General features: G+C 43.7%; 26 non-coding genes and 7 pseudogenes across 26 annotated transcripts; all 33 read right to left on the bottom strand.

The window, feature by feature from the left end:
• Positions 1–311: 311 nt before the first annotated feature.
• LOC147936380 (5S ribosomal RNA) lies at positions 312–430 on the bottom strand. The gene has a single exon (XR_015569643.1). It is a non-coding gene; the product is annotated as a 5S ribosomal RNA (ribosomal RNA).
• A 392-nt stretch (positions 431–822) lies between these two features.
• LOC147936379 (5S ribosomal RNA) lies at positions 823–941 on the bottom strand. Its single transcript, XR_015569597.1, has one exon. It is a non-coding gene; the product is annotated as a 5S ribosomal RNA (ribosomal RNA).
• A 380-nt stretch (positions 942–1,321) lies between these two features.
• LOC147936378 (5S ribosomal RNA) lies at positions 1,322–1,440 on the bottom strand. Its single transcript, XR_015569642.1, has one exon. It is a non-coding gene; the product is annotated as a 5S ribosomal RNA (ribosomal RNA).
• Positions 1,441–1,832: 392 nt separating this feature from the next.
• Positions 1,833–1,951, bottom strand: LOC147936377 (5S ribosomal RNA). Its single transcript, XR_015569596.1, has one exon. It is a non-coding gene; the product is annotated as a 5S ribosomal RNA (ribosomal RNA).
• A 380-nt stretch (positions 1,952–2,331) lies between these two features.
• Positions 2,332–2,450, bottom strand: LOC147936376 (5S ribosomal RNA). The gene has a single exon (XR_015569641.1). It is a non-coding gene; the product is annotated as a 5S ribosomal RNA (ribosomal RNA).
• Positions 2,451–2,842: 392 nt separating this feature from the next.
• On the bottom strand, positions 2,843–2,961 carry LOC147936375 (5S ribosomal RNA). The gene has a single exon (XR_015569595.1). It is a non-coding gene; the product is annotated as a 5S ribosomal RNA (ribosomal RNA).
• Positions 2,962–3,353: 392 nt separating this feature from the next.
• LOC147936374 (5S ribosomal RNA) lies at positions 3,354–3,472 on the bottom strand. The gene has a single exon (XR_015569594.1). It is a non-coding gene; the product is annotated as a 5S ribosomal RNA (ribosomal RNA).
• Positions 3,473–3,861: 389 nt separating this feature from the next.
• LOC147936373 (5S ribosomal RNA) lies at positions 3,862–3,980 on the bottom strand. Its single transcript, XR_015569593.1, has one exon. It is a non-coding gene; the product is annotated as a 5S ribosomal RNA (ribosomal RNA).
• A 380-nt stretch (positions 3,981–4,360) lies between these two features.
• On the bottom strand, positions 4,361–4,479 carry LOC147936372 (5S ribosomal RNA). The gene has a single exon (XR_015569640.1). It is a non-coding gene; the product is annotated as a 5S ribosomal RNA (ribosomal RNA).
• Positions 4,480–4,871: 392 nt separating this feature from the next.
• Positions 4,872–4,990, bottom strand: LOC147936371 (5S ribosomal RNA). The gene has a single exon (XR_015569591.1). It is a non-coding gene; the product is annotated as a 5S ribosomal RNA (ribosomal RNA).
• Positions 4,991–5,379: 389 nt separating this feature from the next.
• LOC147936370 (5S ribosomal RNA) lies at positions 5,380–5,498 on the bottom strand. The gene has a single exon (XR_015569590.1). It is a non-coding gene; the product is annotated as a 5S ribosomal RNA (ribosomal RNA).
• A 388-nt stretch (positions 5,499–5,886) lies between these two features.
• LOC147936369 (5S ribosomal RNA) lies at positions 5,887–6,005 on the bottom strand. The gene has a single exon (XR_015569589.1). It is a non-coding gene; the product is annotated as a 5S ribosomal RNA (ribosomal RNA).
• Positions 6,006–6,385: 380 nt separating this feature from the next.
• On the bottom strand, positions 6,386–6,504 carry LOC147936368 (5S ribosomal RNA). Its single transcript, XR_015569639.1, has one exon. It is a non-coding gene; the product is annotated as a 5S ribosomal RNA (ribosomal RNA).
• A 392-nt stretch (positions 6,505–6,896) lies between these two features.
• LOC147936367 (5S ribosomal RNA) lies at positions 6,897–7,015 on the bottom strand. Its single transcript, XR_015569588.1, has one exon. It is a non-coding gene; the product is annotated as a 5S ribosomal RNA (ribosomal RNA).
• Positions 7,016–7,404: 389 nt separating this feature from the next.
• LOC147936366 (5S ribosomal RNA) lies at positions 7,405–7,523 on the bottom strand. Its single transcript, XR_015569587.1, has one exon. It is a non-coding gene; the product is annotated as a 5S ribosomal RNA (ribosomal RNA).
• Positions 7,524–7,911: 388 nt separating this feature from the next.
• On the bottom strand, positions 7,912–8,030 carry LOC147936365 (5S ribosomal RNA). The gene has a single exon (XR_015569628.1). It is a non-coding gene; the product is annotated as a 5S ribosomal RNA (ribosomal RNA).
• Positions 8,031–8,412: 382 nt separating this feature from the next.
• On the bottom strand, positions 8,413–8,531 carry LOC147936364 (5S ribosomal RNA). Its single transcript, XR_015569657.1, has one exon. It is a non-coding gene; the product is annotated as a 5S ribosomal RNA (ribosomal RNA).
• A 391-nt stretch (positions 8,532–8,922) lies between these two features.
• Positions 8,923–9,041, bottom strand: LOC147936363 (5S ribosomal RNA). The gene has a single exon (XR_015569586.1). It is a non-coding gene; the product is annotated as a 5S ribosomal RNA (ribosomal RNA).
• A 388-nt stretch (positions 9,042–9,429) lies between these two features.
• LOC147936362 (5S ribosomal RNA) lies at positions 9,430–9,548 on the bottom strand. Its single transcript, XR_015569627.1, has one exon. It is a non-coding gene; the product is annotated as a 5S ribosomal RNA (ribosomal RNA).
• A 381-nt stretch (positions 9,549–9,929) lies between these two features.
• Positions 9,930–10,048, bottom strand: LOC147936361 (5S ribosomal RNA). The gene has a single exon (XR_015569656.1). It is a non-coding gene; the product is annotated as a 5S ribosomal RNA (ribosomal RNA).
• Positions 10,049–10,436: 388 nt separating this feature from the next.
• LOC147936360 (5S ribosomal RNA) lies at positions 10,437–10,555 on the bottom strand. Its single transcript, XR_015569625.1, has one exon. It is a non-coding gene; the product is annotated as a 5S ribosomal RNA (ribosomal RNA).
• Positions 10,556–10,936: 381 nt separating this feature from the next.
• Positions 10,937–11,055, bottom strand: LOC147936359 (5S ribosomal RNA). Its single transcript, XR_015569655.1, has one exon. It is a non-coding gene; the product is annotated as a 5S ribosomal RNA (ribosomal RNA).
• Positions 11,056–11,446: 391 nt separating this feature from the next.
• Positions 11,447–11,565, bottom strand: LOC147936358 (5S ribosomal RNA). The gene has a single exon (XR_015569585.1). It is a non-coding gene; the product is annotated as a 5S ribosomal RNA (ribosomal RNA).
• A 383-nt stretch (positions 11,566–11,948) lies between these two features.
• Positions 11,949–12,067, bottom strand: LOC147936357 (5S ribosomal RNA; annotated as a pseudogene).
• A 381-nt stretch (positions 12,068–12,448) lies between these two features.
• Positions 12,449–12,567, bottom strand: LOC147936356 (5S ribosomal RNA). The gene has a single exon (XR_015569580.1). It is a non-coding gene; the product is annotated as a 5S ribosomal RNA (ribosomal RNA).
• Positions 12,568–12,952: 385 nt separating this feature from the next.
• On the bottom strand, positions 12,953–13,071 carry LOC147936355 (5S ribosomal RNA; annotated as a pseudogene).
• Positions 13,072–13,454: 383 nt separating this feature from the next.
• LOC147936354 (5S ribosomal RNA) lies at positions 13,455–13,573 on the bottom strand (annotated as a pseudogene).
• Positions 13,574–13,956: 383 nt separating this feature from the next.
• On the bottom strand, positions 13,957–14,075 carry LOC147936353 (5S ribosomal RNA; annotated as a pseudogene).
• Positions 14,076–14,466: 391 nt separating this feature from the next.
• LOC147936352 (5S ribosomal RNA) lies at positions 14,467–14,585 on the bottom strand. Its single transcript, XR_015569584.1, has one exon. It is a non-coding gene; the product is annotated as a 5S ribosomal RNA (ribosomal RNA).
• A 383-nt stretch (positions 14,586–14,968) lies between these two features.
• LOC147936351 (5S ribosomal RNA) lies at positions 14,969–15,087 on the bottom strand (annotated as a pseudogene).
• A 381-nt stretch (positions 15,088–15,468) lies between these two features.
• LOC147936350 (5S ribosomal RNA) lies at positions 15,469–15,587 on the bottom strand. The gene has a single exon (XR_015569666.1). It is a non-coding gene; the product is annotated as a 5S ribosomal RNA (ribosomal RNA).
• Positions 15,588–15,977: 390 nt separating this feature from the next.
• Positions 15,978–16,096, bottom strand: LOC147936349 (5S ribosomal RNA; annotated as a pseudogene).
• Positions 16,097–16,477: 381 nt separating this feature from the next.
• Positions 16,478–16,596, bottom strand: LOC147936348 (5S ribosomal RNA; annotated as a pseudogene).
• Positions 16,597–19,162: the final 2,566 nt, after the last annotated feature.

The following is a 19,162-nucleotide window of genomic DNA, read 5'->3' as shown; positions in this document are numbered from 1 at the left end:
ACTTGATATGTGGACCGTTTATTCACCTTGGACGTGCTTCCAACCGCGAAAAACAAGAGATAACCATATCCAAACATAATTTTGTACTCGTAGCTAATTGTGTCGCGATCACCAAAAAACATCCGAAACACCTTCAAACGTCAAAATTCGGCCTCCGGAATGGTCTAATGGTACGAAGACCCATTGCCTTGCCAGAAACACTCTTGGGGCTTTCCAAAATATGGGTCGCATGGTTCCTCACGATGTCAAAGTTACGATGTTCTGTTTGTACTATATAGTCTTACGCAACAACCAAAAAAAAAAAAAAAGGAGGGATGCATCACGAGGACTTCCCGGGAGGTCACCCATCCTAGTACTACTCTCGCCCAAGCACGCTTGACTGCGGAGTTCTCATGGGATCCGGTGCATTAGTGCTGGTATGATCACATCCGTTAGTATATACCATTCAATCGCATATATCGTGTTTTAAAAACTCTAGGGATCATTCAATGTGGGTCCCACTTGATATGTGGACCGTTTATTCACCTTGGACGTGCTTCCAACCGCGAAAAACAAGAGATAACCATATCCAAACATAATTTTGTACTCGTAGCTAATTGTGTCGCGATCACCAAAAAACATCCGAAACACCTTCAAACGTCAAAATTCGGCCTCCGGAATGGTCCAATGGTACGAAGACCCATTGCCTTGCCAGAAACACTCTTGGGGCTTTCCAAAATGGTATTATGGGTCGCGTGGTTCCTCACGATGTCAAAGTTACGATGTTCTGTTTGTACTATATACTCTTACGCAACAACCAAAAAAAAAAAAAAAAAAAAAGGAGGGATGCATCACGAGGACTTCCCGGGAGGTCACCCATCCTAGTACTACTCTCGCCCAAGCACGCTTGACTGCGGAGTTCTGATGGGATCCGGTGCATTAGTGCTGGTATGATCACATCCGTTAGTATATATCATGCAATCGCATATATCGTTTTTTAAAAACTCTAGGGATCATTCAATGTGGGTCCCACTTGATATGTGGACCGTTTATTCACCTTGGACGTGCTTCCAACCGCGAAAAACAAGAGATAACCATATCCAAACATAATTTTGTACTCGTAGCTAATTGTGTCGCGATCACCAAAAAACATCCGAAACACCTTCAAACGTCAAAATTCGGCCTCCGGAATGGTCTAATGGTACGAAGACCCATTGCCTTGCCAGAAACACTCTTGGGGCTTTCCAAAATATGGGTCGCATGGTTCCTCACGATGTCAAAGTTACGATGTTCTGTTTGTACTATATAGTCTTACGCAACAACCAAAAAAAAAAAAAAAGGAGGGATGCATCACGAGGACTTCCCGGGAGGTCACCCATCCTAGTACTACTCTCGCCCAAGCACGCTTGACTGCGGAGTTCTCATGGGATCCGGTGCATTAGTGCTGGTATGATCACATCCGTTAGTATATACCATTCAATCGCATATATCGTGTTTTAAAAACTCTAGGGATCATTCAATGTGGGTCCCACTTGATATGTGGACCGTTTATTCACCTTGGACGTGCTTCCAACCGCGAAAAACAAGAGATAACCATATCCAAACATAATTTTGTACTCGTAGCTAATTGTGTCGCGATCACCAAAAAACATCCGAAACACCTTCAAACGTCAAAATTCGGCCTCCGGAATGGTCCAATGGTACGAAGACCCATTGCCTTGCCAGAAACACTCTTGGGGCTTTCCAAAATGGTATTATGGGTCGCGTGGTTCCTCACGATGTCAAAGTTACGATGTTCTGTTTGTACTATATACTCTTACGCAACAACCAAAAAAAAAAAAAAAAAAAAAGGAGGGATGCATCACGAGGACTTCCCGGGAGGTCACCCATCCTAGTACTACTCTCGCCCAAGCACGCTTGACTGCGGAGTTCTGATGGGATCCGGTGCATTAGTGCTGGTATGATCACATCCGTTAGTATATATCATGCAATCGCATATATCGTTTTTTAAAAACTCTAGGGATCATTCAATGTGGGTCCCACTTGATATGTGGACCGTTTATTCACCTTGGACGTGCTTCCAACCGCGAAAAACAAGAGATAACCATATCCAAACATAATTTTGTACTCGTAGCTAATTGTGTCGCGATCACCAAAAAACATCTGAAACACCTTCAAACGTCAAAATTCGGCCTCCGGAATGGTCTAATGGTACGAAGACCCATTGCCTTGCCAGAAACACTCTTGGGGCTTTCCAAAATATGGGTCGCATGGTTCCTCACGATGTCAAAGTTACGATGTTCTGTTTGTACTATATAGTCTTACGCAACAACCAAAAAAAAAAAAAAAGGAGGGATGCATCACGAGGACTTCCCGGGAGGTCACCCATCCTAGTACTACTCTCGCCCAAGCACGCTTGACTGCGGAGTTCTCATGGGATCCGGTGCATTAGTGCTGGTATGATCACATCCGTTAGTATATACCATTCAATCGCATATATCGTGTTTTAAAAACTCTAGGGATCATTCAATGTGGGTCCCACTTGATATGTGGACCGTTTATTCACCTTGGACGTGCTTCCAACCGCGAAAAACAAGAGATAACCATATCCAAACATAATTTTGTACTCGTAGCTAATTGTGTCGCGATCACCAAAAAACATCCGAAACACCTTCAAACGTCAAAATTCGGCCTCCGGAATGGTCCAATGGTACGAAGACCCATTGCCTTGCCAGAAACACTCTTGGGGCTTTCCAAAATGGTATTATGGGTCGCGTGGTTCCTCACGATGTCAAAGTTACGATGTTCTGTTTGTACTATATACTCTTACGCAACAACCAAAAAAAAAAAAAAAAAAAAAGGAGGGATGCATCACGAGGACTTCCCGGGAGGTCACCCATCCTAGTACTACTCTCGCCCAAGCACGCTTGACTGCGGAGTTCTGATGGGATCCGGTGCATTAGTGCTGGTATGATCACATCCGTTAGTATATATCATGCAATCGCATATATCGTGTTTTAAAAACTCTAGGGATCATTCAATGTGGGTCCCACTTGATATGTGGACCGTTTATTCACCTTGGACGTGCTTCCAACCGCGAAAAACAAGAGATAACCATATCCAAACATAATTTTGTACTCGTAGCTAATTGTGTCGCGATCACCAAAAAACATCCGAAACACCTTCAAACGTCAAAATTCGGCCTCCGGAATGGTCCAATGGTACGAAGACCCATTGCCTTGCCAGAAACACTCTTGGGGCTTTCCAAAATGGTATTATGGGTCGCGTGGTTCCTCACGATGTCAAAGTTACGATGTTCTGTTTGTACTATATACTCTTACGCAACAACCAAAAAAAAAAAAAAAAAAAAAGGAGGGATGCATCACGAGGACTTCCCGGGAGGTCACCCATCCTAGTACTACTCTCGCCCAAGCACGCTTGACTGCGGAGTTCTGATGGGATCCGGTGCATTAGTGCTGGTATGATCACATCCGTTAGTATATATCATGCAATCGCATATATCGTTTTTTAAAAACTCTAGGGATCATTCAATGTGGGTCCCACTTGATATGTGGACCGTTTATTCACCTTGGACGTGCTTCCAACCGCGAAAAACAAGAGATAACCATATCCAAACATAATTTTGTACTCGTAGCTAATTGTGTCGCGATCACCAAAAAACATCCGAAACACCTTCAAACGTCAAAATTCGGCCTCCGGAATGGTCCAATGGTACTAAGACCCATTGCGTTGCCAGAAACACTCTTGGGGCTTTCCAAAATGGTATTATGGGTCGCGTGGTTCCTCACGATGTCAAAGTTACGATATTCTGTTTGTACTATATACTCTTACGCAACAACCAAAAAAAAAAAAAAAAAAGGAGGGATGCATCACGAGGACTTCCCGGGAGGTCACCCATCCTAGTACTACTCTCGCCCAAGCACGCTTGACTGCGGAGTTCTGATGGGATCCGGTGCATTAGTGCTGGTATGATCACATCCGTTAGTATATATCATGCAATCGCATATATCGTTTTTTAAAAACTCTAGGGATCATTCAATGTGGGTCCCACTTGATATGTGGACCGTGTATTCACCTTGGACGTGCTTCCAACCGCGAAAAACAAGAGATAACCATATCCAAACATAATTTTGTATTCGTAGCTAATTGTGTCGCGATCACCAAAAAACATCCGAAACACCTTCAAACGTCAAAATTCGGCCTCCGGAATGGTCTAATGGTACGAAGACCCATTGCCTTGCCAGAAACACTCTTGGGGCTTTCCAAAATATGGGTCGCATGGTTCCTCACGATGTCAAAGTTACGATGTTCTGTTTGTACTATATAGTCTTACGCAACAACCAAAAAAAAAAAAAAAGGAGGGATGCATCACGAGGACTTCCCGGGAGGTCACCCATCCTAGTACTACTCTCGCCCAAGCACGCTTGACTGCGGAGTTCTCATGGGATCCGGTGCATTAGTGCTGGTATGATCACATCCGTTAGTATATACCATTCAATCGCATATATCGTGTTTTAAAAACTCTAGGGATCATTCAATGTGGGTCCCACTTGATATGTGGACCGTTTATTCACCTTGGACGTGCTTCCAACCGCGAAAAACAAGAGATAACCATATCCAAACATAATTTTGTACTCGTAGCTAATTGTGTCGCGATCACCAAAAAACATCCGAAACACCTTCAAACGTCAAAATTCGGCCTCCGGAATGGTCCAATGGTACGAAGACCCATTGCCTTGCCAGAAACACTCTTGGGGCTTTCCAAAATGGTATTATGGGTCGCGTGGTTCCTCACGATGTCAAAGTTACGATGTTCTGTTTGTACTATATACTCTTACGCAACAACCAAAAAAAAAAAAAAAAAAAAAGGAGGGATGCATCACGAGGACTTCCCGGGAGGTCACCCATCCTAGTACTACTCTCGCCCAAGCACGCTTGACTGCGGAGTTCTGATGGGATCCGGTGCATTAGTGCTGGTATGATCACATCCGTTAGTATATATCATGCAATCGCATATATCGTTTTTTAAAAACTCTAGGGATCATTCAATGTGGGTCCCACTTGATATGTGGACCGTTTATTCACCTTGGACGTGCTTCCAACCGCGAAAAACAAGAGATAACCATATCCAAACATAATTTTGTACTCGTAGCTAATTGTGTCGCGATCACCAAAAAACATCCGAAACACCTTCAAACGTCAAAATTCGGCCTCCGGAATGGTCCAATGGTACTAAGACCCATTGCGTTGCCAGAAACACTCTTGGGGCTTTCCAAAATGGTATTATGGGTCGCGTGGTTCCTCACGATGTCAAAGTTACGATATTCTGTTTGTACTATATACTCTTACGCAACAACCAAAAAAAAAAAAAAAAAAGGAGGGATGCATCACGAGGACTTCCCGGGAGGTCACCCATCCTAGTACTACTCTCGCCCAAGCACGCTTGACTGCGGAGTTCTGATGGGATCCGGTGCATTAGTGCTGGTATGATCACATCCGTTAGTCTATACCATTCAATCGCATATATCGTGTTTTAAAAACTCTAGGGATCATTCAATGTGGGTCCCACTTGATATGTGGACCGTTTATTCACCTTGGACGTGCTTCCAACCGCGAAAAACAAGAGATAATCATATCCAAACATAATTTTGTACTCGTAGCTAATTGTGTCGCGATCACCAAAAAACATCCGAAACACCTTCAAACGTCAAAATTCGGCCTCCGGAATGGTCCAATGGTACTAAGACCCATTGCGTTGCCAGAAACACTCTTGGGGCTTTCCAAAATGGTATTATGGGTCGCGTGGTTCCTCACGATGTCAAAGTTACGATATTCTGTTTGTACTATATACTCTTACGCAACAACCAAAAAAAAAAAAAAAAAGGAGGGATGCATCACGAGGACTTCCCGGGAGGTCACCCATCCTAGTACTACTCTCGCCCAAGCACGCTTGACTGCGGAGTTCTGATGGGATCCGGTGCATTAGTGCTGGTATGATCACATCCGTTAGTATATATCATGCAATCGCATATATCGTTTTTTAAAAACTCTAGGGATCATTCAATGTGGGTCCCACTTGATATGTGGACCGTGTATTCACCTTGGACGTGCTTCCAACCGCGAAAAACAAGAGATAACCATATCCAAACATAATTTTGTATTCGTAGCTAATTGTGTCGCGATCACCAAAAAACATCCGAAACACCTTCAAACGTCAAAATTCGGCCTCCGGAATGGTCTAATGGTACGAAGACCCATTGCCTTGCCAGAAACACTCTTGGGGCTTTCCAAAATATGGGTCGCATGGTTCCTCACGATGTCAAAGTTACGATGTTCTGTTTGTACTATATAGTCTTACGCAACAACCAAAAAAAAAAAAAAAGGAGGGATGCATCACGAGGACTTCCCGGGAGGTCACCCATCCTAGTACTACTCTCGCCCAAGCACGCTTGACTGCGGAGTTCTCATGGGATCCGGTGCATTAGTGCTGGTATGATCACATCCGTTAGTATATACCATTCAATCGCATATATCGTGTTTTAAAAACTCTAGGGATCATTCAATGTGGGTCCCACTTGATATGTGGACCGTTTATTCACCTTGGACGTGCTTCCAACCGCGAAAAACAAGAGATAACCATATCCAAACATAATTTTGTACTCGTAGCTAATTGTGTCGCGATCACCAAAAAACATCCGAAACACCTTCAAACGTCAAAATTCGGCCTCCGGAATGGTCCAATGGTACGAAGACCCATTGCCTTGCCAGAAACACTCTTGGGGCTTTCCAAAATGGTATTATGGGTCGCGTGGTTCCTCACGATGTCAAAGTTACGATGTTCTGTTTGTACTATATACTCTTACGCAACAACCAAAAAAAAAAAAAAAAAAAAAGGAGGGATGCATCACGAGGACTTCCCGGGAGGTCACCCATCCTAGTACTACTCTCGCCCAAGCACGCTTGACTGCGGAGTTCTGATGGGATCCGGTGCATTAGTGCTGGTATGATCACATCCGTTAGTATATATCATGCAATCGCATATATCGTTTTTTAAAAACTCTAGGGATCATTCAATGTGGGTCCCACTTGATATGTGGACCGTTTATTCACCTTGGACGTGCTTCCAACCGCGAAAAACAAGAGATAACCATATCCAAACATAATTTTGTACTCGTAGCTAATTGTGTCGCGATCACCAAAAAACATCCGAAACACCTTCAAACGTCAAAATTCGGCCTCCGGAATGGTCCAATGGTACTAAGACCCATTGCGTTGCCAGAAACACTCTTGGGGCTTTCCAAAATGGTATTATGGGTCGCGTGGTTCCTCACGATGTCAAAGTTACGATATTCTGTTTGTACTATATACTCTTACGCAACAACCAAAAAAAAAAAAAAAAAAGGAGGGATGCATCACGAGGACTTCCCGGGAGGTCACCCATCCTAGTACTACTCTCGCCCAAGCACGCTTGACTGCGGAGTTCTGATGGGATCCGGTGCATTAGTGCTGGTATGATCACATCCGTTAGTCTATACCATTCAATCGCATATATCGTGTTTTAAAAACTCTAGGGATCATTCAATGTGGGTCCCACTTGATATGTGGACCGTTTATTCACCTTGGACGTGCTTCCAACCGCGAAAAACAAAAGATAACCATATCCAAACATAATTTTGTACTCGTAGCTAATTGTGTCGCGATCACCAAAAAACATCCGAAACACCTTCAAACGTCAAAATTCGGCCTCCGGAATGGTCCAATGGCACGAAGACCCATTGCCTTGCCAGAAACACTCTTGGGGCTTTCCAAAATGGTATTATGGGTCGCGTGGTTCCTCACGATGTCAAAGTTACGATGTTCTGTTTGTACTATATACTCTTACGCAACAACCAAAAAAAAAAAAAAAAAGGAGGAATGCATCACGAGGACTTCCCGGGAGGTCACCCATCCTAGTACTACTCTCGCCCAAGCACGCTTGACTGCGGAGTTCTGATGGGATCCGGTGCATTAGTGCTGGTATGATCACATCCGTTAGTATATATCATGCAATCGCATATATCGTTTTTTAAAAACTCTAGGGATCATTCAATGTGGGTCCCACTTGATATGTGGACCGTTTATTCACCTTGGACGTGCTTCCAACCGCGAAAAACAAGAGATAACCATATCCAAACATAATTTTGTACTTGTAGCTAATTGTGTCGCGATCACAAAAAAACATCCGAAACACCTTCAAACGTCAAAATTCGGCCTCCGGAATGGTCTAATGGTACGAAGACCCATTGCCTTGCCAGAAACACTCTTGGGGCTTTCCAAAATATGGGTCGCGTGGTTCCTCACGATGTCAAAGTTACGATGTTCTGTTTGTACTATATAGTCTTACGCAACAACCAAAAAAAAAAAAAAAAAGGAGGGATGCATCACGAGGACTTCCCGGGAGGTCACCCATCCTAGTACTACTCTCGCCCAAGCACGCTTGACTGCAGAGTTCTGATGGGATCCGGTGCATTAGTGCTGGTATGATCACATCCGTTAGTATATACCATTCAATCGCATATATCGTGTTTTAAAAACTCTAGGGATCATTCAATGTGGGTCCCACTTGATATGTGGACCGTTTATTCACCTTGGACGTGCTTCCAACCGCTAAAAACAAGAGATAACCATATCCAAACATAATTTTGTACTCGTAGCTAATTGTGTCGCGATCACCAAAAAACATCCGAAACACCTTCAAACGTCAAAATTCGGCCTCCGGAATGGTCCAATGGAACGAAGACCCATTGCCTTGCCAGAAACACTCTTGGGGCTTTCCAAAATGGTATTATGGGTCGCGTGGTTCCTCACGATGTCAAAGTTACGATGTTCTGTTTGTACTATATACTCTTACGCAACAACCAAAAAAAAAAAAAAAAAAAAGGAGGGATGCATCACGAGGACTTCCCGGGAGGTCACCCATCCTAGTACTACTCTCGCCCAAGCACGCTTGACTGCGGAGTTCTGATGGGATCCGGTGCATTAGTGCTGGTATGATCACATCCGTTAGTATAAATCATGCAATCGCATATATCGTTTTTTAAAAACTCTAGGGATCATTCAATGTGGGTCCCACTTGATATGTGGACCGTTTATTCACCTTGGACGTGCTTCCAACCGCGAAAAACAAGAGATAACCATATCCAAACATAATTTTGTACTTGTAGCTAATTGTGTCGCGATCACAAAAAAACATCTGAAACACCTTCAAACGTCAAAATTCGGCCTCCGGAATGGTCCAATGGTACGAAGACCCATTGCGTTGCCAGAAACACTCTTGGGGCTTTCCAAAATGGTATTATGGGTCGCGTGGTTCCTCACGATGTCAAAGTTACGATGTTCTGTTTGTACTATATACTCTTACGCAACAACCAAAAAAAAAAAAAAAAAGGAGGAATGCATCACGAGGACTTCCCGGGAGGTCACCCATCCTAGTACTACTCTCGCCCAAGCACGCTTGACTGCGGAGTTCTGATGGGATCCGGTGCATTAGTGCTGGTATGATCACATCCGTTAGTATATATCATGCAATCGCATATATCGTTTTTTAAAAACTCTAGGGATCATTCAATGTGGGTCCCACTTGATATGTGGACCGTTTATTCACCTTGGACGTGCTTCCAACCGCGAAAAACAAGAGATAACCATATCCAAATATAATTTTGTACTCGTAGCTAATTGTGTCGCGATCACCAAAAAACATCCGAAACACCTTCAAACGTCAAAATTCGGCCTCCGGAATGGTCTAATGGTACGAAGACCCATTGCCTTGCCAGAAACACTCTTGGGGCTTTCCAAAATATGGGTCGCGTGGTTCCTCACGATGTCAAAGTTACGATGTTCTGTTTGTACTATATAGTCTTACGCAACAACCAAAAAAAAAAAAAAAAGGAGGGATGCATCACGAGGACTTCCCGGGAGGTCACCCATCCTAGTACTACTCTCGCCCAAGCACGCTTGACTGCAGAGTTCTGATGGGATCCGGTGCATTAGTGCTGGTATGATCACATCCGTTAGTATATACCATTCAATCGCATATATCGTGTTTTAAAAACTCTAGGGATCATTCAATGTGGGTCCCACTTGATATGTGGACCGTTTATTCACCTTGGACGTGCTTCCAACCGCGAAAAACAAGAGATAACCATATCCAAACATAATTTTGTACTCGTAGCTAATTGTGTCGCGATCACCAAAAAACATCCGAAACACCTTCAAACGTCAAAATTCGGCCTCCGGAATGGTCCAATGGAACGAAGACCCATTGCCTTGCCAGAAACACTCTTGGGGCTTTCCAAAATGGTATTATGGGTCGCGTGGTTCCTCACGATGTCAAAGTTACGATGTTCTGTTTGTACTATATACTCTTACGCAACAACCAAAAAAAAAAAAAAAAAGGAGGAATGCATCACGAGGACTTCCCGGGAGGTCACCCATCCTAGTACTACTCTCGCCCAAGCACGCTTGACTGCGGAGTTCTGATGGGATCCGGTGCATTAGTGCTGGTATGATCACATCCGTTAGTATATATCATGCAATCGCATATATCGTTTTTTAAAAACTCTAGGGATCATTCAATGTGGGTCCCACTTGATATGTGGACCGTTTATTCACCTTGGACGTGCTTCCAACCGCGAAAAACAAGAGATAACCATATCCAAACATAATTTTGTACTCGTAGCTAATTGTGTCGCGATCACCAAAAAACATCCGAAACACCTTCAAACGTCAAAATTCGGCCTCCGGAATGGTCTAATGGTACGAAGACCCATTGCCTTGCCAGAAACACTCTTGGGGCTTTCCAAAATATGGGTCGCGTGGTTCCTCACGATGTCAAAGTTACGATGTTCTGTTTGTACTATATAGTCTTACGCAACAACCAAAAAAAAAAAAAAAAGGAGGGATGCATCACGAGGACTTCCCGGGAGGTCACCCATCCTAGTACTACTCTCGCCCAAGCACGCTTGACTGCAGAGTTCTGATGGGATCCGGTGCATTAGTGCTGGTATGATCACATCCGTTAGTATATACCATTCAATCGCATATATCGTGTTTTAAAAACTCTAGGGATCATTCAATGTGGGTCCCACTTGATATGTGGACCGTTTATTCACCTTGGACGTGCTTCCAACCGCGAAAAACAAGAGATAACCATATCCAAACATAATTTTGTACTCGTAGCTAATTGTGTCGCGATCACCAAAAAACATCCGAAACACCTTCAAACGTCAAAACTCGGCCTCCGGAATGGTCCAATGGAACGAAGACCCATTGCCTTGCCAGAAACACTCTTGGGGCTTTCCAAAATGGTATTATGGGTCGCGTGGTTCCTCACGATGTCAAAGTTACGATGTTCTGTTTGTACTATATACTCTTACGCAACAACCAAAAAAAAAAAAAAAAAAAAGGAGGGATGCATCACGAGGACTTCCCGGGAGGTCACCCATCCTAGTACTACTCTCGCCCAAGCACGCTTGACTGCGGAGTTCTGATGGGATCCGGTGCATTAGTGCTGGTATGATCACATCCGTTAGTATATATCATGCAATCGCATATATCGTTTTTTAAAAACTCTAGGGATCATTCAATGTGGGTCCCACTTGATATGTGGACCGTTTATTCACCTTGGACGTGCTTCCAACCGCGAAAAACAAGAGATAACCATATCCAAACATAATTTTGTACTTGTAGCTAATTGTGTCGCGATCACAAAAAAACATCTGAAACACCTTCAAACGTCAAAATTCGGCCTCCGGAATGGTCCAATGGTACGAAGACCCATTACCTTGCCAGAAACACTCTTGGGGCTTTCCTGTTTATGGGTCGCGTGGTTCGTCACGATGTCAAAGTTACGATGTTCTGTTTGTACTATATAGTCTTACGCAACAACCAAAAAAAAAAAAAAAAAAGGAGGGATGCATCACGAGGACTTCCCGGGAGGTCACCCATCCTAGTACTACTCTCGCCCAAGCACGCTTGACTGTGGAGTTCTGATGGTATCCGGTGCATTAGTGCTGGTATGATCACATCCGTTAGTATATATCATGCAATCGCATATATCGTTTTTTAAAAACTCTAGGGATCATTCAATGTGGGTCCCACTTGATATGTGGACCGTTTATTCAGCTTGGACGTGCTTCCAACCGCGAAAAACAAGAGATAACCATATCCAAACATAATTTTGTACTCGTAGCTAATTGTGTCGCGATCACCAAAAAACATCCGAAACACCTTCAAACGTCAAAATTCGGCGTCCGGAATGGTCCAATGGTACGAAGACCCATTGCCTTGCCAGAAACACTCTTGGGGCTTTCCTGTTTATGGGTCGCGTGGTTCCTCACGATGTCAAAGTTACGATGTTCTGTTTGTACTATATAGTCTTACGCAACAACCAAAAAAAAAAAAAAAAGGAGGGATGCATCACGAGTACCTCCCGGGAGGTCACCCATCATAGTACTACTCTCGCCCAAGCACGCTTAACTGCGGAGTTCTGATGGGATCCGGTGCATTAGTGCTGGTATGATTGCATCCGTTAGTATATACCATTCAATCGCATATATCGTGTTTTAAAAACTCTAGGGATCATTCAATGTGGGTCCCACTTGATATGTGGACCGTTTATTCACCTTGGACGTGCTTCCAACCGCGAAAAACAAGAGATAACCATATCCAAACATAATTTTGTACTCGTAGCTAATTGTGTCGCGATCAACAAAAAACATCCGAAACACCTTCAAACGTCAAAATTCGGCCTCCGGAATGGTCCAATGGTACGAAGACCCATTGCGTTGCCAGAAACACTCTTGGGGCTTTCCTGTTTATGGGTCGCGTGGTTCCTCACGATGTCAAAGTTACGATGTTCTGTTTGTACTACATAGTCTTACGCAACAACCAAAAAAAAAAAAAAAAAAAAGGAGGGATGCATCACGAGGACTTCCCGGGAGGTCACCCATCCTAGTACTACTCTCGCCCAAGCACGACTGACTGCGGAGTTCTGATGGGATCCGGTGCATTAGTGCTGGTATGATCACATCCGTTAGTATATATCATGCAATCGCATATATCTTTTTTTAAAAACTCTAGGGATCATTCAATGTGGGTCCCACTTGATATGTGGACCGTTTATTCTCCTTGGACGTGCTTCCAACCGCGAAAAACAAGAGATAACCGTATCCAAACATAATTTTGTACTCGTAGCTAATTGTGTCGCCATCACAAAAAAACATCTGCAACTCCTTCAAACGTCAAAATCCGGCCTCCGGAATGGTCCAATGGTACGAAGACCCATTGCCTTGCCTGAAACACTCTTGGGGCTTTCCTGTTTATGGGTCGCGTGGTTCCTCACGATGTCAAAGTTACGATGTTCTGTTTGTACTATATAGTCTTACGCAACAACCAAAAAAAAAAAAAAAAAAGGAGGGATGCATCACGAGTACCTCCCGGGAGGTCACCCATCATAGTACTACTCTCGCCCAAGCACGCTTAACTGCGGAGTTCTTATGGGATCCGGTGCATTAGTGTTGGTATGATCACATCCATTAGTATATATCATGCAATCGCATATATCGTTTTTTTAAAACTCTAGGGATCATTCAATGTGGGTCCCACTTGATATGTGGACCGTTTATTCACCTTGGACGTGCTTCCAACCGCGAAAAACAAGAGATAACCATATCCAAACATAATTTTGTACTCGTAGCTAATTGTGTCGCGATCACCAAAAAACATCCGAAACACCTTCAAACGTCAAAATTCGGCCTCCGGAATGGTCCAATGGTACGAAGACCCATTGCCTTGCCAGAAACACTCTTGGGGCTTTCCAAAATATGGGTCGCGTGGTTCCTCATGATGTCAAAGTTACGATGTTCTGTTTGTACTATATAGTCTTACGCAACAACCGAAAAAAAAAAAAAAAAAGGAGGGATGCATCACGAGGACTTCCCGGGAGGTCACCCATCCTAGTACTACTCTCGCCCAAGCACGCTTAGCTGCAGAGTTCGGATGGAATCCGGTGCATTAGTTCTGGTATGATCACATCCATTAGTATATACCATGCAATCGCATATATCGTTTTTTAAAAATTCTAGGGATCATTCAATGTGGGTCCCACTTGATATGTGGACCGTTTATTCACCTTGGACGTGCTTCCAACCGCGAAAAACAAGAGATAACCATATCCAAACATAATTTTGTACTCGTAGCTAATTGTGTCGCGATCACCAAAAAACATCCGAAACACCTTCAAACGTCAAAATTCGGCCTCCGGAATGGTCCAATGGCACGAAGACCCATTGCCTTGCCAGAAACACTCTTGGGGCTTTCCAAAATGGTATTATGGGTCGCGTGGTTCCTCACGATGTCAAAGTTACGATGTTCTGTTTGTACTATATACTCTTACGCAACAACCAAAAAAAAAAAAAAAAAAAAGGAGGGATGCATCACGAGGACTTCCCGGGAGGTCACCCATCCTAGTACTACTCTCGCCCAAGCACGCTTGACTGCGGAGTTCTGATGGGATCCGGTGCATTAGTGCTGGTATGATCACATCCGTTAGTATATATCATGCAATCGCATATATCGTTTTTTAAAAACTCTAGGGATCATTCAATGTGGGTCCCACTTGATATGTGGACCGTTTATTCACCTTGGACGTGCTTCCAACCGCGAAAAACAAGAGATAACCATATCCAAACATAATTTTGTACTTGTAGCTAATTGTGTCGCGATCACAAAAAAACATCTGAAACACCTTCAAACGTCAAAATTCGGCCTCCGGAATGGTCCAATGGTACGAAGACCCATTACCTTGCCAGAAACACTCTTGGGGCTTTCCTGTTTATGGGTCGCGTGGTTCGTCACGATGTCAAAGTTACGATGTTCTGTTTGTACTATATAGTCTTACGCAACAACCAAAAAAAAAAAAAAAAAAGGAGGGATGCATCACGAGGACTTCCCGGGAGGTCACCCATCCTAGTACTACTCTCGCCCAAGCACGCTTGACTGTGGAGTTCTGATGGTATCCGGTGCATTAGTGCTGGTATGATCACATCCGTTAGTATATATCATGCAATCGCATATATCGTTTTTTAAAAACTCTAGGGATCATTCAATGTGGGTCGCACTTGATATGTGGACCGTTTATTCAGCTTGGACGTGCTTCCAACCGCGAAAAACAAGAGATAACCATATCCAAACATAATTTTGTACTCGTAGCTAATTGTGTCACGATTACCAAAAAACATCCGAAACACCTTCAAACGTCAAAATTCGGCGTCCGGAATGGTCCAATGGTACGAAGACCCATTGCCTTGCCAGAAACACTCTTGGGGCTTTCCTGTTTATGGGTCGCGTGGTTCCTCACGATGTCAAAGTTACGATGTTCTGTTTGTACTATATAGTCTTACGCAACAACCAAAAAAAAAAAAAAAAGGAGGAATGCATCACGAGGACTTCCCGGGAGGTCACCCATCCTAGTACTACTCTCGCCCAAGCACGCTTGACTGCGGAGTTCTTATGGGATCCGGTGCATTAGTGCTGGTATGATCACATCCATTAGTATATATCATGCAATCGCATATATCGTTTTTTAAAAACTCTAGGGATCATTCAATGTGGGTCCCACTTGATATGTGGACCGTTTATTCACCTTGGACGTGCTTCCAACCGCGAAAAACAAGAGATAACCATATCCAAACATAATTTTGTACTCGTAGCTAATTGTGTCGCGATCACCAAAAAACATCCGAAACACCTTCAAACGTCAAAATTCGGCCTCCGGAATGGTCCAATGGCACGAAGACCCATTGCCTTGCCAGAAACACTCTTGGGGCTTTCCAAAATGGTATTATGGGTCGCGTGGTTCCTCACGATGTCAAAGTTACGATGTTCTGTTTGTACTACATAGTCTTACGCAACAACCAAAAAAAAAAAAAAAAAAAGGAGGGATGCATCACGAGGACTTCCCGGGAGGTCACCCATCCTAGTACTACTCTCGCCCAAGCACGACTGACTGCGGAGTTCTGATGGGATCCGGTGCATTAGTGCTGGTATGATCACAACCGTTAGTATATATCATGCAATCGCATATATCTTTTTTTAAAAACTCTAGGGATCATTCAATGTGGGTCCCACTTGATATGTGGACCGTTTATTCACCTTGGACGTGCTTCCAACCGCGAAAAACAAGAGATAACCATATCCAAACATAATTTTGTACTCGTAGCTAATTGTGTCGCGATCACCAAAAAACATCCGAAACACCTTCAAACGTCAAAATTCGGCCTCCGGAATGGTCCAATGGTACGAAGACCCATTGCCTTGCCAGAAACACTCTTGGGGCTTTCCAAAATATGGGTCGCGTGGTTCCTCATGATGTCAAAGTTACGATGTTCTGTTTGTACTATATAGTCTTACGCAACAACCAAAAAAAAAAAAAAAAGGAGGGATGCATCACGAGGACTTCCCGGGAGGTCACCCATCCTAGTACTACTCTCGCCCAAGCACGCTTAGCTGCAGAGTTCTGATGGAATCCGGTGCATTAGTTCTGGTATGATCACATCCATTAGTATATACCATGCAATCGCATATATCGTTTTTTAAAAATTCTAGGGATCATTCAATGTGGGTCCCACTTGATATGTGGACCGTTTATTCACCTTGGACGTGCTTCCAACCGCGAAAAACAAGAGATAACCATATCCAAACATAATTTTGTACTCGTAGCTAATTGTGTCGCGATCACAAAAAAACATCTGAAACACCTTCAAACGTCAAAATTCAGCCTCCGGAATGGTCCAATGGGACGAAGACCCATTGCCTTGCCTGAAACACTCTTGGGGCTTTCCGAAATGGTTTATGGGTCACGTGGTTCCTCACAATGTCAAAGTTACGACATTCTGTTTGTACTATATAGTCTTACGCAACAACCAAAAAAAAAAAAAAAAAGAGGGAGGGATGCAACACTTTTGTAATAACTAGAACCTTGAATACTACTACAAGAACACCAAGATACCAGTAAACTGAGCTTTATTAAGAATTTCTCAAACAACTTTCTTCCAATCTTGTTTGATCAGTTTTATGCAACACCAAAACAGCTGGTTTGCCACTGAAACAATCCTAATCTACCCAACCTTACGTGCACAGAAACAGCTATGCTCTCTCTTTATTCACTCACCAATGAAACCCTCAAGCAATATTGTTCTTCTTGCTAAGATCTAAACACACACACTTTTCTCTCTATAAAAGTGGTAACCGAACAAGGATTTGAGCTGCTTCTCTTTTATATGCAGCAACAATCTTCACATACTCTTCTTTATCCAGCAAATCCTCCTATGCACCATGTCCTTTAAGAACCTCTCATTGTCCAATGAGTCATAGGAGAAACCCCATCATTATGTTGACTTCAACACTCCACTTGCTTGTAGCTTCCAACGAACACCTTTTTAGCCTGACATCTTTTTCGCCCATGCTCAACAACTCCACGCTCGATGTATCGCACTGTCTTCAAGGTGTTGTGCTGGCGGATCAACTTGACACTTCCCGCTTCGTCTGAAGTCCTTCAGGTACATCCCGTGACAGTGTGTAACTCCTACAGATACTTTGTTTCTTCAATCTCCCCCTTTTTATCTGAGTGTGTGCCTCAAGCCTTCTTGTAACAAGTTAGTGATCCAAACCGAACAGCAAACCCAAAACTGAACCACAAGGCATTAAGATAACTGAAATACTTCAGAGCAGCATAAGGTTCAAAGGTTCAATACATAGCCGAGTAGAACTAAAAAAAAAATCAGAGTTCTGCAATTGTAAATGCAATACATAACCGTTAGAGAGTTTCTGACTAAAAACAACCACTAAGTCAAACTCTTAAATATATTAATCCCCCTACATGCGAGCATACACGAATTTTTTCAGCCACTCTCGGTTTCATCACCATCTTCCTCATCTTCAGGATCACCCTCACCCTCAGAATAAACGATATCAAGGTAATCTCCCCCTGCTTGAGTGCACAGACTCATATAAAAACTAGAGAGAAATGGTTAGAGAAAGTGGAAGAGGAGAGAGACTTACCTGCAAGACGTTCCATCATGAGTTTGGTGAAGTCATACAAGTGGCGAATATCCGACAGAAGAGTGAGTGGAGTCTGAGAGGACAGAAGCTCCTTCGGCTCAATCTTGAACTTAACAGGTGCAGCAGAGGTAACATCACTAGAGAGAGCAAGAACAATTCGTTGGAAACGCAGGAGCTGATCAATGAGATTGGGAAGAATGAGACGAACATTGGAGGAAGCATTCGCGACCACAGAGCTGCAGGCACAGATTTCATTAAAGACCAATTTCCCAAAATTAAAGCGATGGCCTTTGAGAATCATGAAGAGGAGTATAGACCGCTCAGCAGACATAGAGCTGGGGTTCATTGTGGGCATCCAGTTCTGACAACAGATCTTCTGAAGCATCGCCACCGTATCGCCCATCTCCTTTTTGTTGCTAAGCTCCCAAGTACGAATCCGACCATCAGTGAGGAGAGTGACAATCTCATCAAGACTGTCAAGAACTTGGATCTGAGTCGCATTCAAAGGGTACGGCTCATTGGGAAGCTGATACGTGGCATTGATGAGAGATGGAGAGAACTCATACATGGATCCACGGACATAAACTTTGAGTGTGTCGATCCCCTCTGTTTCAGCTTCAGCCAGGTTGGCATAGAACTCTTTGACAACAACCCCAACAAATGAATCAACTTCAGTAACCGTAGGCAGAAGACCAAAATCTGACAGGATTTTGTATGCATCACCACCGTGAGGGTTATCAGCAGCAAGGAAGCCCATCTCATTGAAGGGGCAATCTGAGATAGTCTGAAAACAACGCATGGTAAGTTCGGAGAAGAACTGAGATGAGTAGGGATCTGAGGACGGAAGCTTCAGTTCAGGGTAGTTCCGATCACGAGCAGCAGTGAGACGGCAATTTGCAACATAGCAAGAGAGGTACGTCGGTGGAGGAGCTTCTGCAACATCCTCTCCAGTGAGATCTGGCTTTGGAAGTGAAGTGTCAGTGACATCTTCAAGGTCATCGTGAGTGGACGAGCGAGTAGAGCTACGACGAGGCATACGACGAGTTGGAGCGGGCGATGGCTT

Source organism: Camelina sativa, chromosome 10 (genome assembly GCF_030686135.1).
Source record: "Camelina sativa cultivar CO46 ecotype springtype chromosome 10, ASM3068613v1".
Classification (NCBI taxonomy): domain Eukaryota; kingdom Viridiplantae; phylum Streptophyta; class Magnoliopsida; order Brassicales; family Brassicaceae; genus Camelina; species Camelina sativa.
The sequence above is the reverse complement of the archived record's forward strand: the minus strand, read 5'-3'. Positions and strand labels throughout refer to the sequence as shown.